General features: G+C 59.4%; 9 non-coding genes across 9 annotated transcripts; 5 read left to right on the top strand and 4 right to left on the bottom strand.

Annotated features, from left to right (window-relative positions):
• The first annotated feature begins 4,055 nt into the window (after positions 1-4,055).
• On the top strand, positions 4,056-4,127 carry TRNAP-AGG (transfer RNA proline (anticodon AGG)). The gene has a single exon. It is a non-coding gene; the product is annotated as a tRNA-Pro (tRNA).
• A 1,527-nt stretch (positions 4,128-5,654) lies between these two features.
• On the top strand, positions 5,655-5,726 carry TRNAP-AGG (transfer RNA proline (anticodon AGG)). Its single transcript has one exon. It is a non-coding gene; the product is annotated as a tRNA-Pro (tRNA).
• Positions 5,727-6,896: 1,170 nt separating this feature from the next.
• On the top strand, positions 6,897-6,968 carry TRNAA-CGC (transfer RNA alanine (anticodon CGC)). Its single transcript has one exon. It is a non-coding gene; the product is annotated as a tRNA-Ala (tRNA).
• Positions 6,969-7,440: 472 nt separating this feature from the next.
• On the bottom strand, positions 7,441-7,522 carry TRNAS-UGA (transfer RNA serine (anticodon UGA)). The gene has a single exon. It is a non-coding gene; the product is annotated as a tRNA-Ser (tRNA).
• A 298-nt stretch (positions 7,523-7,820) lies between these two features.
• On the bottom strand, positions 7,821-7,892 carry TRNAA-UGC (transfer RNA alanine (anticodon UGC)). Its single transcript has one exon. It is a non-coding gene; the product is annotated as a tRNA-Ala (tRNA).
• A 2,139-nt stretch (positions 7,893-10,031) lies between these two features.
• On the bottom strand, positions 10,032-10,113 carry TRNAS-CGA (transfer RNA serine (anticodon CGA)). The gene has a single exon. It is a non-coding gene; the product is annotated as a tRNA-Ser (tRNA).
• A 2,973-nt stretch (positions 10,114-13,086) lies between these two features.
• On the bottom strand, positions 13,087-13,168 carry TRNAS-GCU (transfer RNA serine (anticodon GCU)). Its single transcript has one exon. It is a non-coding gene; the product is annotated as a tRNA-Ser (tRNA).
• A 203-nt stretch (positions 13,169-13,371) lies between these two features.
• Positions 13,372-13,444, top strand: TRNAM-CAU (transfer RNA methionine (anticodon CAU)). The gene has a single exon. It is a non-coding gene; the product is annotated as a tRNA-Met (tRNA).
• Positions 13,445-13,850: 406 nt separating this feature from the next.
• On the top strand, positions 13,851-13,932 carry TRNAS-GCU (transfer RNA serine (anticodon GCU)). Its single transcript has one exon. It is a non-coding gene; the product is annotated as a tRNA-Ser (tRNA).
• The last annotated feature ends 121 nt before the right edge of the window (positions 13,933-14,053 follow it).

Genomic DNA, 14,053 nt, shown 5'->3' on the forward strand with positions numbered 1-14,053 from the left:
CGATGTCTCAGCAAGGCACAGCTTTGTCCAGGTTGGCTTTTGGCTTCCACTGGCGTGACAGGGATGCCCAGGGCTTGTGTATGAGATGCAGAAAGGAATAAACTGGTTGACAGAGCAGAAGGGGAAAAAAGCAGTGCCCAGGCTCAGGGTGTGCCCACATTGCTGCCTGGCCAGCACATTGCTGACCTTCCGTGCCCATGGTTTGGTGCTTTGCCTCCTGGAGAGCACACAGTTGGCTGGCAGGAGGGCTCAGGGAATGGGGCACAGTACCCTGCTCCTGCACAGGAGCATGGAGCCCAGCACATTGCGCAGAAGGGCAACACAGGTCCCTGAGCAACAGGGAGCAGGTTTGTCAGGTGGGAACAGCGATCCAGAGGCAGACGTGTATTTAACATGCACAATCAAAACAGAGAGAGGCAAAAGGAAGCTGGCCATACTGGGGGCTGAAAGGCTCACACTGCTTGGGGAAAACCCAGAGTCGCAACAATGGTGGGATCTGAACCCACACATGCAGACCACAACATATTAGAAGTCTATCACCTTCCCCCCTCAGCCCCCTCAGTTCCCATTGTTTTGGGGAATGTTTTTCCCCTTTTTGACCAAAGGCTGCAGAGCTGTGACTGGTCCTTTCAGGTGTCCTCTGGGGAGCCAGGCTGGGCAGGCAGAGCCTTGGCAGCCCATCTGCCTGGCCATGGCAGCCAGCTACCCATCAGCCTGGTGCAGGGCAGCAAGCAGGTGTTTGCGATTCATTTGCCCCTCTCCATGCTCCCTTCAGTCCCTGTATTCAGAGGATGGCAAAGGGCAAGGTGGCATTTGTTTTTGACATAAAATTCTGTGTCTCCCAGGCTTTGTTGCACGTCTCCATCACGTCACCATCACCCATCCACCCTCCCTCAACATATGTCCAGAGGGTTTTCCTGCTGGATTCAGCAGCAGTTGTGCAAATTAATGTGGAAGATGGTGGGGGTCTAGCCAGCATACCTCTTTATTTCCCAAATCCCTTGGGGTCTGGAGATAGTTTGGGTCACGTCTCCAGTGTGAGCTGCCCAGGGAAAGGGGTCAGAAGGAAAATCCTTCGACCAAGTGGGGCTGGTGGGACTGAGGGGTTGGGGAGGCTCCAACAGGGCAGAAACTGCCAGCAGAGCCCCCTGCTTGAGGCAGGGAGGAAAAACAGCCTGCAGGCCCAGGCACCACTCTTTCAACTGTTTATTAGACAGACACTTTAACCAGCTGAGCCATGGTGCCCCCCTGCCCTCAGCTGTGGGGTGCCCCCCAACACATCTGACCCTCTGCCTACCCTCTCCTCCCATGCCCCACACCGCTGCCCCAGGTCTGGCGTACTCCAGCCCCCAAATACTTCTCTATCTGCCACTGGGAGCACCCTCATAGTTGACCGACCCAGGCCCCTGGCACAGAGAGCCCAACACCTTCCCTACCAGCACCAGCTGGGTTTTGAGGCCCCAGCCCCTGCAGGCACATGCTGCCCCCTTCCCCTTTCCCCGGCAGAGCCCTGCCAGCTGCCCTCCGTCCCCGCACTGCCCCGAGGTGACTGCATCTGTCTCGGCTCTCTGTCTGACTGCTAACACCAGCACCCTGAGGGTCCCCGTGACATCACCTGCCTGCCCGGCTCACCCATGAGTGCACAAGACCAACCCAAACAATCTCAGTGCAGCTTCTGAGGGCTCAGGCACCCCCAAAGTCTTCAGTTTTTTGAGAGGTGCATGATACACACTGAGGGACAGAGTGGCCAGGAGCAACGCCCTGGTGCAGCAAGTGCCGGTGACATCCAGTGCTCACCCCACTCCATTTATCTCCTCCTGGCCTGGCTCAACCCCAGCGCTGGGAAGGGGAACTGGGTAGGGGACCAACCCCTGCTCAGTCATTGCCACCCAGCAGGGAGGCTAAAACGCCAAGGATCAAACACAGCTCCGTAGCACCCTCCAGCCATGCCAGCTGCCAAAGGTGGACCTCCACTGGGGAGGAGGTCCCCAACCCCTGGTATCAGCAGCTCCTGGGCACAGGGAACTCCTTGCTCTCCCTTGTACTTGTGCTGGCACACAGGCAGGGCTGGGGCAGGGACCCTATGGGGCTGTGGGGGACAGGAGCTCTCCTGGGGCACAGTCCCACATCCTGGCTTGTTGGTCTAGGGCTATGATTTTTTGCTTAGGGGTGTGTGAGGTCCCAGGTTCAACTCCTGGACAAGCCTTCCTTTTAGACACCCACTGCCCTGCTCTGTTTTATTTGGGGATGCAAAAGGACATAAAGATGCTGGGGGTTGAACCCAGGGCCTCCTACATGCAAAGCAAGCGCTCTCCCACTAAGCATGGGCAAGACTATGGGCCTGGCCAACTCCCCTCACACCCCACTGCTGCCTCTCTGCACAGTGGTCACCCTGCTCTACGTGCAGCACCCTGACCCCAGAAACAGACCCTCAGGGCACACGCTGCTCGCAGTACCCACTCTGCTATACCATGCCCAGTGCTGCTTCCAACTGCCCTTTCCCACCCCTTCCTCCATCTGCTTCCCTGCCCAAACACCCAGCAGCATCTCGCTGATGGCTCTTAGGGGTCCATCCTGCCCACAGGGACATGCCGGTTAGGACATGGGATCGAACCCACTGTTCTGCATACCTCCGCCCTTGCTGTGCCCTGGTTACGCCATGGTCCCTTGTGCCGCTGGGGAAGGTGGCTGCCCCCAAAAGGATGGCTTGTCCAAGAGTTGAACCCAGGACCTCTCACATCCAGAGGGAGAATCATACCCCTAGACCAATGTGCTGGTATGCTGCAATTGATTACATCCCCAGTCTCTGGTGCCCACACAGCTCTTGGCACACTCTAGGAGCAAGGAGGTCCCTCTTGCCATCCCTGGTTCATGGAGCCAGAAGCTGGAGGTGAATTCAGGGTGTTAGTACCCCGCATCTCCAATTCCCACTGTCTCCGGTGGTTTTCATCCTCAAAACCACGTCCCTGGCCATTGCAGTGGTTAAAATGGCCAGTGCTTTGCAGCATCATTTCTGCCTTCCATGGGGCATCCCCCAGAACCAATGTCGCCCTTCTACCTGGCTTTCTCATTTCTCCAGAAAATCCCAGTTGCTGTTTCCTTCCCCAGCCCTGCAGAGCTGCTGACATTGGGCTTCAGGAGTTTGCAGACACCGGGTGTCCCTTAGGTGGCGGCAGGCCGGCAAGGGGACTGGGACTGGGAGGACAGCTGTGGGCAGACTCGCAACATGTTTTTCTGCACTCAGCCCACAGGCAGAGCTGCCCACCAGGGACAAGGTGGCAGCACCGTCCTGCTCTGCTGTGCCCTGCTGCCCCTTCCCCACCCAGGAGGGGCCGAGCCTGACCATGGCTGAGCCGTGTCTCTTTGCCCCATGGGGCAGCACCTCGCTCCCGGCAGCAGCGGGACCGTCCCAGCAGAGGGGACAGGCGGCCGAGTTGTGTCTGGATAGTGTGCCCCATCCCTGCAGGGGCCGTGCCCAGCGGTGAGTGGCCCAAAGCAGGTCTTGTCCAGGAGTAGAGCGCGGGACCTTGCGTAGCCTAAGCGCCAGCCATACCCCTGGGCCCAGAGACGCCAAAGTGCAGGCTGTGGCAGGTACTGTTGGGGGGAGCAGTACAGTCCCGGAAGGCCGGGTGCCGCTTTTTGTGGACGGGCCCTGCCATCAGGCCGTGTGGAGCAGAGTGGGTCTGGGCGATGCCCTGTGAAGGGTGGAGACTTTGTCAGTTTTCAGGACAAGGGTGTAGGAAGGAGAAGGTGAGGGAGGGGTGGAGAAGGTAGGAGGGTCCCAGGCGTGAGGGTGATATTTTCCGGAGTTTGTATGGCTGAGGTAGGTGGGGCAGTGTAATTTTCTGAGGATGGTGAGTGGAGTCCCCCAGATGTCCGTTTTCCTTCTGCGTGTGTGGGGTGAGGGAGGTGACGGGTGGAGAGCAGAGGGGAGGGAGAGGGCATCATCGTGGGGCAGCCCCTGCATGCAGAGCGCATGAGGTTGGCCCGTGCAGTGTGCGGGGCTGTGGGTCTCTCTGGGACAGCAGGTGGGTCAGGTGCAAAGGGTGCACCATGGCTCGTTGGTCTAGGGGTATGATTCTCGCTTAGGGTGCGAGAGGTCCCGGGTTCAACTCCCGGACGAGCCCTCCTTTTGGGCACCCACCGCCCTCCCCCTGCCCAGCTGCTCCCCCCTCCACTGGCGTTCACCCCAAGAAAGACCCTGAGCCCCCTTCGGAAGGGAAAACGTGCCCATATGCCCTACGTAGATCCCAGAGACTCCACCACCTCTCTGGGCAGCCTGTGCCAGTGCCCTTACAGCCTCGAAGTTCCTCCTCGCGTTTAGATGGAACTTCCTATGTTCAAGTTTGTGCCTGTTACCTCTTGTCCTCTCGCTGGGCACCACTGAAAAGAGCCTGGCCCCATCCTCCTGACACCCACCCTTGAAGTATTTATAAGTGTTGCTAAGATCCCCCCTCAGTCGTCTTCTTTCCAGACTAAAAAGACCCAAATCCCTCAGCCTTTCTTCATAAGAGAGGGGTTCCAGTCCCCTAATCATCTTGGTAGCCCTTTGCTGTTCCCTCTCCAGCAGTTCCCTGTCCCTCTTGAACTGGGGAGCCCAGAACTGGACCCAGTACTGCAGATGTGGTCTCACCAGGGCAGAGCAGAGGGGGAGGATGACCTCCCTTGACCTGCTGGCCACACTCTTCTTGACGCAGCCCAGGACTTCTGGACAAGCCTTGCTTTTGGCCACTGCCAGCAGAGGGGACAGGCGGCCGAGTTGTGGCTGGACAGTGTGCCCCATCCCTGCAGGGGCTGTGCCCAGCGGTGAGTGGCCCACAGCAGGGCTTGTCCAGGGGTAGAGCCCGGGACCCCTAGGCCGTGATGCGCAGGTGCCTGGGCACTGCCAGCCTGTGCCAGGCACTGGGGCGCTGGGGGGCCCCAGGAGCCCCTTTTCAGGGATGGTCCCTGCTGCCAAGCCCTGAGGAGCACAGTAGGGCTGAGGGTGTGTGCAGGGAGGCACCGGCCACCCTGGAGACTTTCCCGCTTCCCTGGAGAGCAGGGTGCCCAGAGGGGAGCAGGGGGTGCCCTGGGCGGGGGGCAGGTGTCCCTCCCAGTTGTCAAGGGCTGGGGCTGTGGTGTCCGAGGAGTGAAGGTGTTGGCCTTGAAATCCAATAGGCATAACGTGTGCAGATTTGCTCACAGGGAGAGATTTTCCCTGGTGGCCTGGTGGGTGCCCAGGCAAGGGAGCTGAGGTGGGAGTCAGGGGAATTGCATCCCTGCAGCTTGTGCCTGGCTCCTGCACGAGGGACCGTGCTCTGCTCCCCGTCTGAGTGACCCCCAGCAATGCCTCAGGCAGGGCTTGTGATGGCCGCAGGGCAGGAGGGTGAGAGTGTCCCCTGTAGTTTTCCAGGTTTTGCAGAGCCAGGAGAGGTGAGGAAGCAGGCGTTGATGTGAGCGGTGTGTGGGGGCGTGTAGCATGTTGCTGAGTTGGTGAGCGACAGCCGTTGATGACCCTGTGGCACGTCCCCAGGAGACCTGGGGTAGGTGATGGCCAGAGGGCAGCAGTGTGGGGTAGCCACCACCTGTACTGTGCATGAGGTTGGCCCGTGCAGTGTGCGGGGCTGTGGGTCTCTCTGGGACAGCAGGTGGGTCAGGTGCAAAGGGTGCACCATGGCTCGTTGGTCTAGGGGTATGATTCTCGCTTAGGGTGCGAGAGGTCCCGGGTTCAACTCCCGGACGAGCCCTCCTTTTGGGCACCCACCGCCCTCCCCCTGCCCAGCTGCTCCCCCCTCCACTGGCGTTCACCCCAAGAAAGACCCTCAGCCCCCTCGGGAAGGGAAAACGTGCCCATATGCCCTACGTAGATCCCAGAGACTCCACCGCCTCTCTGGGCAGCCTGTGCCAGTGCCCTTATAGCCTCAAAGTTCCTCCTTGTGTTTAGATGGAACTTCCTGTGTTCAAGTTTGTGCACTGCTAGGCACAGCCCCTGCAGGGACGAGGTGAGGACGGCAACTCCTGCAAACATCAACGTTCATCCCAGAGCCCCTTGGGAATGGGCAGAAGGTACCCTCACACCTCACAGAGAGGGAAGGTAAAGGGCTGTGGGCGTTTCCTTGCTGCCCACAGGTGCCAGGTAGGATCCTCACGCCAGGTGTGCCCGCAGGCAGTCCCAGAGCTTTTCTGTGAGGTCTGGGGAGCTCTGCTCTGCCAGCCCCACAGCTGTCAGGGAGGGGGTCTGGGGAGGCAAAAGCTGTGGGCTTAACCCAGGGCCTCTTATACACAAAGGAAGTGCTCTCCCACCGAGCTACATCCCCTATGCATGGGGAAGGGTGGGGGCCTGGCCATCTCCCCTCACCTCCCGCCACTGCCCCAGTGGCCCACTGCTCACCCTGCTCTGTCCCAAAACCAGGCCACCAGTGGCTGCACGCCACTATCCCCATTGTTGCAGGATAGAGATCCTGGCTGTGGGGACGTGCCCATGCTAAACACTTTGTCCGTCCCCACTGCACCAGGCACTGGTGTCCTCCTGCCACCCTGGCCCTGGTCCCACTGGGCTGATGCCACCAGCTGAGCAAGGCTGGTGTCCAAACGGAGAACTTGTACAGGAGTTGAACCCGGTGCCTCTCTCACCTGAGGCGAGAATCATATCCCTAGACCAATGAGGAAGAACACTGCAAGGGGCAGGTACCCCCTTCTTGGCCTACAGTACTTAGAGAACTGGATGGGCTGGGATGGGACCTTAGAAAGCTCTTTTTATCCCTAATGGATCTTCACAGGTGCCCCTTGCTCTGCCCTGGCTGCAGGGCTGGCACCTGGACACGGCCATAGGCTGTAAGTGCTCTAGCTCCAAAAGCCATAGAGTCAAGAGTGATAGGACAGTCAAGAGGACCCCCTTGGAGTGTTTTTAGCAGGTGGGGGATGTAGCTCAGTGGAAGAGCGCTTGCTTCGCATGTAAGAGGTCCTGGGTTCAATCCCCAGCATCTCCAAGCTTTTTGCCTCCTTAAGCCCACCCCTTCCAAGGGACAGTAGTGATAAACTCTACTTCTGCCTCTGGAAGGCATCTTCTCAAAAGACTGTGTGTGCCTGCAAGCCTGCACTGTGGTCCTCAGGCAGAGCCGCCCACCAGGGAAGAGGTGGCAGCAGCGCGTTGCTTGGTCATCCCTGAGAGACAGCTGTGCCCATGGCTGAGCCATGTTTTAGCCCCATCTCGCTCCCTGGAGGGGTGGAACCTTCCCCGCAGAGGAGACTATGGCTGAGCTGTTTATGCTGCCTGTCCCAGGCAGTGCCACCCCATCTGTGCCCAAAATCCCAGCTGTGCCAGGAATTGAACCAAGGGTATGGCCCCACCGGGCCACCACAGGAGAAGGGCCTGGCTGGAACACTGCTCTCCAGCTATGGGTTCCCGTAGGGAGAGACTACCCTGGCCCCCACCTCATCCCTGCTATGGATAAAATCAGTCGCTGTGAGCAGGATTCGAACCTGCGCAGGGAACCCCTATTGGATTTCAAGTCCAACGCCTTCACCCCTCGGCCATCACAGCCCCACATTTTCCACCCTTGGGTGGGGGCACCCCACCTTTGCTCTGGGCTCTGTCTCTGGGGAAAAAAATACTTCCCAGCCTGGTGCAGGACCACCTGCACAGCCCCAGCTCCTCCTGGCAGCCCCAGTATCCACACATGCAAGGGTTGCAAAAAGGGGACATCCTGGGGTATTCACCCATGGCTGGGAAAAAATCCAGGTGCAGCAGAGCAGAGAGCCTAGCCACAGGGCAGGCACCAAAGGGAAGCACGCTCCAATGAAGCCCTGGAAAACAATGGGTTTGGGGGGAAAAAAGAACATGGAGATGCTGGGGGTTGAACCCAGGGCCTCTTACATGCAAAGCAAGCGCTCTCCCGCTGAGCTACATCCCCTGGCTGTGAGGATGATGCTTGGCCAAGTGTGGTGAGCTACCAGGTTTGTCTGTGTCAATATGGAGCCGTTGTGAATCTGACTTGAGAAAAGTTAAGCTACATGCTTATCTTGCACTGGTAAGCACCGATAAGCACCAGGGACCGAGCGAGAGCTGCATACCCTCCTTATCTTGCCAAGACCACCAGGACAGATGGCTCAGATCAGCTGAGTGACACCTGGTGTGAGGCAGAGGCATCACAGCCCGATGTTATTTCAAAAACAGTGGGAGAGCAACCGTGCCTCTGTACCGAACACAAGTCTTGTTAAGAGTTAGTTGGCACGCAATAAATGACTTAGTCCCACCTCGCTAAAAGTATAAATCTGGCATTTAGAATCCTCCAGTTTGAAGGTGAGAGTTCCAACTACTGGAATGGGCCTAGACCTCTCCCTTCCCCAAGCAGGGACACCTCTTTGGGAAGACTTGTGCCTCTGACTACACCAGATGTTACCCACCAAAATATCATTAACAAAAGCACTGAACTATTAACTCAAGCTTGATTTCTGCAGTAAGTGTATTTATCAACGGCAATTCCAAATTTGTTATATCTGCTGCCTTAATAAATCATTTATCTTTCCAACTTTCCAACTTCCAAAACTGTCTCAGTGAAAGTCCTTGACAGGGCTCTGAAACAGGCAAATGTTGACTCTGACTAAGTGGCTAATGTACTTACGTCCTTTAGACATAAACCATTGACCAAGTCTGGGAGTAAGACTGGACATAGCCACACCTAGACTCCCCTCTGAGAAGGAGTTTAGAAAGCAAGGGGGTCCTTTCTGAACCTCCTGACTCAATGGGAGGACTTCCCTCAGCCACATATCAGACTTACACTCTTAACAAGACAGCAAGTCCCCTTCCTGCCCCACCCCTGTCCCACTGCCCATCCTACTCTGCCCCAAGGACCCTGACCCCAAAAACAGAACCTTGGGTCATGCACTGATGGATCTTGGGGGTCCATCCTGCTCACAGGGATGTGCCCAGCCAGGGCATGGCACCGACCCTTCTGCACCAGGTACCACTGGACCAACAAGTGGGGTGCACCACAGTCCACTCCCACCATTTCTCCCACACAATCTTTGGGGTTGGTGAGGGTGGCTGATACTGCCTTTTGACCCTGGCACAGCCTGGAGCAGGGAAGACCCCCCCCAGGATGTGGGGCCAGCGTTTAGAGGTGGCCACAGCACATAATTGCCCTGGCCCCAGTGGCCATGGGGACAGCTGGTCCATGGGGGTCAGTGGAGACCCCTGGGCACACCATTGCCCACAGAGGGGATGTAGCTCTGTGGGAGAGTGCATGCTTTGTGTATAAGAGGCCCTAGGTTCAACCCCCAGCATCTCCATGTACTTTTGCCTCCCCAAAGCCCCCTCGCTGCTTGCTGCAGGGCTGGCAGGTTGGCCCCCAGGCCCCACAGAAAGGCCCTGGGGCTGCCTATGGGCATGGCTGTCCCAGGACTGGGGGGACAGCAGTGGTGCATGGTGGACATAGTGGGTGCCCACACTCCATGCCAGGGCACCCTAGAGAGGGAGCTGCCCTACTCGCCCTGCCCAGCCAAACCCTGAAGTGACTGTCAGAGGGAACAAGGGGATGAAAGACAACAGCTGACCCCAGATGAACTGTGTACTCCCCACGCAAAAGCAGGGCAGGCTTTGCCCAAAGGGAGGACTCCTCTGGGAGTTGGACCCAGGTCCTCCCACACCTGAAGGTGGGACCATACCCCAAGCCTGCACAGGGCTCCCCAGCTTTTCCCCTTGGCCTCTCAGCCCTGTGTTTGGTGCGGGTCCCACCTGGCCCACAGCACACTGGTAAAAGCAACTGCAGATAAACACACAACTGATACCCCATGGCTTTGCTGTGGGTCCCCAGCCCCACCCACCACCCTGGGTGGTCCCACCTCACAAGGGAGGATTTCACCTGGCCCCGGGGTAAGTGGTCCACAGCTCTTGCCCTTCATTACTTCACTCTGCCTGGGAGCAGGCTTGCTGGCGCGGTAGCGAGGTGGACAGCTGGGGCTGCTGCGGACTCCAGTCTTCTCCTGCCCCTGTCCCCCGCTGCCCCAGGCCCAGGCCCCTAGCTCACACAGCAGTGGGTAAAACAATCTCTCGCTGTGAGCAGGATTCGAACCTGCGCAGGGAAACCCTATTGGATTTCGAATCCAACGCCTTCACCCCTCGGCCATCACAGCCCCCACCCTTGATACCCAGCAGGTACACCTGGCCTGTGCCCAGACCATCATTCCCTGGGTGCCCCCTGTCTTCTTGGGAAGTGGGAAAGTCTCCAGGGTGGCTAGTGCATCCCTGCACACACGCTCAGCCCTGCTGTACTCCCCAGGGCCTGACGGCAGGGCCCATCCCTGAAAAGTGGCACCTGGGCCCCCCAGCACCCTGGTGGCCAGCACGTTCTGGGGGTGACAAGGCAGTTGCACACAGGGGCTCATTGATCCAGGGGCGTGATTCTCACTAAGGGTGTGAGAGGTCTCGGGTTCGGCTCCTGGACTAGCCCTCCTTTTGGGCACCCACCACTGGCCACTACCACCCAGGCAGCACAGAGCTCATTTCGGACCCAGCCGTTGACTTTTATTTCCCAGGGACACCCCGCAGTCACTGGGGCTTTGAGCTTAGCATGACACACAGGAATGTTCCCTGTCCCCAGGGTCCCAACCCTGTGCCCAGGCCCATTGGTTCTGCAGGGTGACCCTGGTGGTGGGGCGGCAGCAGATGGGCAGGGGCTGTGGCCATAGTACCCCCTGTGGCTGTGGGGCAGCCCACAGCTCCTCACAGCTGAGGGCAGGTGGGCTCCATGGCTCAGCTGGCTAAAGTGCCTGCCTAGTAAACAGGAGATCCTGGGTTCAACTCCTAGAGGTGCCTTCCTCCCTGCCCCAAGCTGGGCATCTGTGCCTCAAGTAGGGGTCTCCAGTAGTCCCTCATGCACCCATCTGCCCCATCAGGATTTTCAGGATGTGGGTACACAGATTTTCCTGTGTACCCACAGCCTCCCATCCTTTTGCCCTTTGAGGACAATGCAGATATAAATTCTCAGTCATCCCCTTCAATGGGTTGTGCATCCCTGTGTCCTGGTAGGGCTGGCCATGGCTCCCCACTTCTCTGCCCTGGTTTGTCCCCTCCCAATGACAGAAATTCCCTGGCGCAGTCTGGGTGCATGCTTTTACTGAGAACTCATTTCAGGGTAGGACAGGGACAGTCCTAGAGATGCTGGGGAATATCTGGAAGTCTGGGTGGGGGCAGAAAGGACTTGGGAGCGTCTCTGGGAAGCAGAATAGGTGTTGGGGAACTTGCACTTGTGCAATGATGGAGCCCATGGAGACAAGGGGAAGGTGCCCCCTGAGCGTACCAGGGCTAAGGTGGTACCTCAGTGGACATAGGGTCCTGGGAGAGGGGACCCTGGGCACAGGCTTCTGTGAAGCTGGGTCATGGAATCGGGTGTCCTGCAGTGGGTTTCCAGAGCTCGTTATGGGCAGCAGAAGAGACATAGATCATTCAGGGTTGTGTCATCCCTCTTCAGCCCCCATGCAGGATCCTGCCATGTCTGGATGCCGCACACTGCCTTGGGGCACTGGGGGCTCCAGCTGCCCCGCTGGCCCCAGGTGGACTGCGACCCCTCCAGGATATGCCCATCGGAGCAGGTGAAGGGTGCTAGTGGTGGCCACTTCATTGCTCAGGAGCCCACGCTGGGTTACCTGACCTGCAGCGCGAAGCCCACCAGGCATCCTCAGTGGGGACACCAGCAGGCTTCCAAACAGCAGCCTCACCTAGATACAGGAGAGAGAAGGAGGTCAGTGCTGAGGCTGGGGAATATGGGAGAAGGAGAATGCAAGCCCTTCAGAGCTGGGAGAGCTGTGAAGGAGGTTCTCCAGCCATGAGGAGGGGACAGGTAGGCTGGGGGCTCTCCTACCACTCTGGGGACTCAGCTGTGTGGCCACCACTGGGGTCCCACACATGGGCGCAGTGCAGCTGAATCCCATTGAATGCCACATCATCCTCCATCACCCCCTAGGGCGGCTCTACCTGCAAGGGAACAGAAGTGGGGGGTTATCTCCCCATGGGAGAGGGGTCCCTGGACCAGCTGTGGGCAGTGGTGCAGAGGCTGCACCTTGAATCTGACGCTGCTGGCGTAGGAGCCCTTGGGGCACATCTCCAGCCAGGCCCAGGCTCCCCAGGGTCCCCCGCTGGATACAGTGATGACCAAGGCTTCCCTCCCACCCAGGTCCTGCTCCTGCCCCTGCTCTGCAGCACCTCCAAACCCCACGAGCAGCAGCAGGACCTGTCCCCCTGGCACGGCTGCAATGCCTGCAGCCAGCCCATTGGGCTCTCACACTTAGCAGGGCTGGCAGGAGGGACCTGGCAGCATCTCAGTTACCCTCCCAGAGTGCCAGGGCTCGTCACATGGCCAGGATTAGCTGCAGGAGAGGGCTAATGCCTCTGCCGGGTCCCTCTCCAGGCAGGTCGTCCAGAGCCACTGGGCATCCCAGTGCCAACCAGAGCTCGGGGCGGCATGGGGCACTTTCCTCTCCCCCTCTGGGCTCCTACTGTGTGCAAGATGGGATTTGCACTCTGCCTTTTGCTCTCTTTCTTTTTTTTTGCAGTTAGATGAATAGGCACGTTCACCAACACCTCTGATGGAAATCCCTTCCATCTTCTCTGCCCTCACTCCCCAAGGTGTCCATTATGTGGATTATGTGGGATCCATTCACGTGTCCCACTTAGCTTTCCGGTTGCACCCTCCTCTTTCAGAGGGTTATCTTAACTGCTTAACAGCTGTTTTCTGCAGTAATAGCCCTTGTAAGGATTTCTGAGTGGTTTTTTTTTTTTCCATGAGTCTCCAATAAGAGACTTCCAGCCACCTCCATGCCAGGTCCTGGCTGCCCGTTTAGATGGCTTCTTCAATTTCTTCCCTCTGGGCTTCTCCATTTCCTCTTGCCAAAGTCAAACGCTACAGTGGGGACACCGGTGACCTCTTCCCTTTGGGAGGATGCAGTGGACCAGGCACTTGCTGCTAGATTCCCCCCCCCGGGGCTCAGGCCCCGCTGGGAGTCAAGCCCGCAGTCACCCTGTGCCAGGCAGGAGCTTGAGCCAGCCTCGCCCGCAGGACACGCCAGCCCGGGCGGTCCCCAGCTCCACCCTCGCGGCGGCAAAAGTCCCGACGAGGGTGGGATTCGAACCCACGCGTGCAGAGCACAATGGATTAGCAGTCCATCGCCTTCACCACTCGGCCACCTCGTCCTGCCCCGCGCCGCCTCCGGCCCCGCCCCTCGCTAGCCGGCGCGGGGCCCCGCTGCCAGCCTGACGGCGGGCCCCCGCTGCCCCGCTGGGCACGTCACGGCCCGCCCGGCGCGCCATGGGGCTGCCTGCCGCACTGAGGGACGGGCCCGCGGCCCTCACCGGGATCTTTGGCTGGAGGCTCGGCAGGTTAGTAGCTCGTGGTTGCCCTCTTAGCGCAGTAGGCAGCGCGTCAGTCTCATAATCTGAAGGTCCTGAGTTCGAGCCTCAGAGAGGGCAGCGCTTTTTGCCGCCCCGCCTGGCGCGGGGAGCCCTCCAGTGCGAGGCAGCGAAGTGGACAGGAGGCAGGCCTTTTTGCAGGGCCGCCTCGCGGCGGCGGCGAGGAGCAGGCCTGGAGGCGTGGGCTACGGCGGGGACGGGGCTGGGCCACCCCAGAGTCCCCTCACGCAGCCGCGGGGCTGTCCGAGGCAGCAAAATGGCGGCCCGCCCCCGACTCCCAGCCAGGAGGGACGGCAAAAAGCACTGCCCTCTCCGAGGCTCGAGGTTGGGACCCTCGCACCTAGCGCGGCGCCGGGCCTTGCCCGGGCCGTACTCTCAGTCGCCCGACGTCAGCTACCGGCGGCGCGGGCAAAGGTGAGGCTGGTTGGCGGCGCGAAGGGGCGGGGCCGTGCGCGCTGCGGAGCAGGACGAGGTGGCCGAGTGGTGAAGGCGATGGACTGCTAATCCATTGTGCTCTGCACGCGTGGGTTCGAATCCCACCCTCGTCGGGACTTTTGCTGCCACCCCGGGTTCTCCCACCGCGCCCCGGAGCCACAGCGGAGCCGTGAAGTCCTGGGGCAGGACGACATGGGGGGGTGTCAGGAAGCGGGGCCAGCCTCTACAGCACTG

Source organism: Chroicocephalus ridibundus, chromosome 7 (assembly GCF_963924245.1).
Source record: "Chroicocephalus ridibundus chromosome 7, bChrRid1.1, whole genome shotgun sequence".
NCBI lineage: Eukaryota > Metazoa > Chordata > Aves > Charadriiformes > Laridae > Chroicocephalus > Chroicocephalus ridibundus.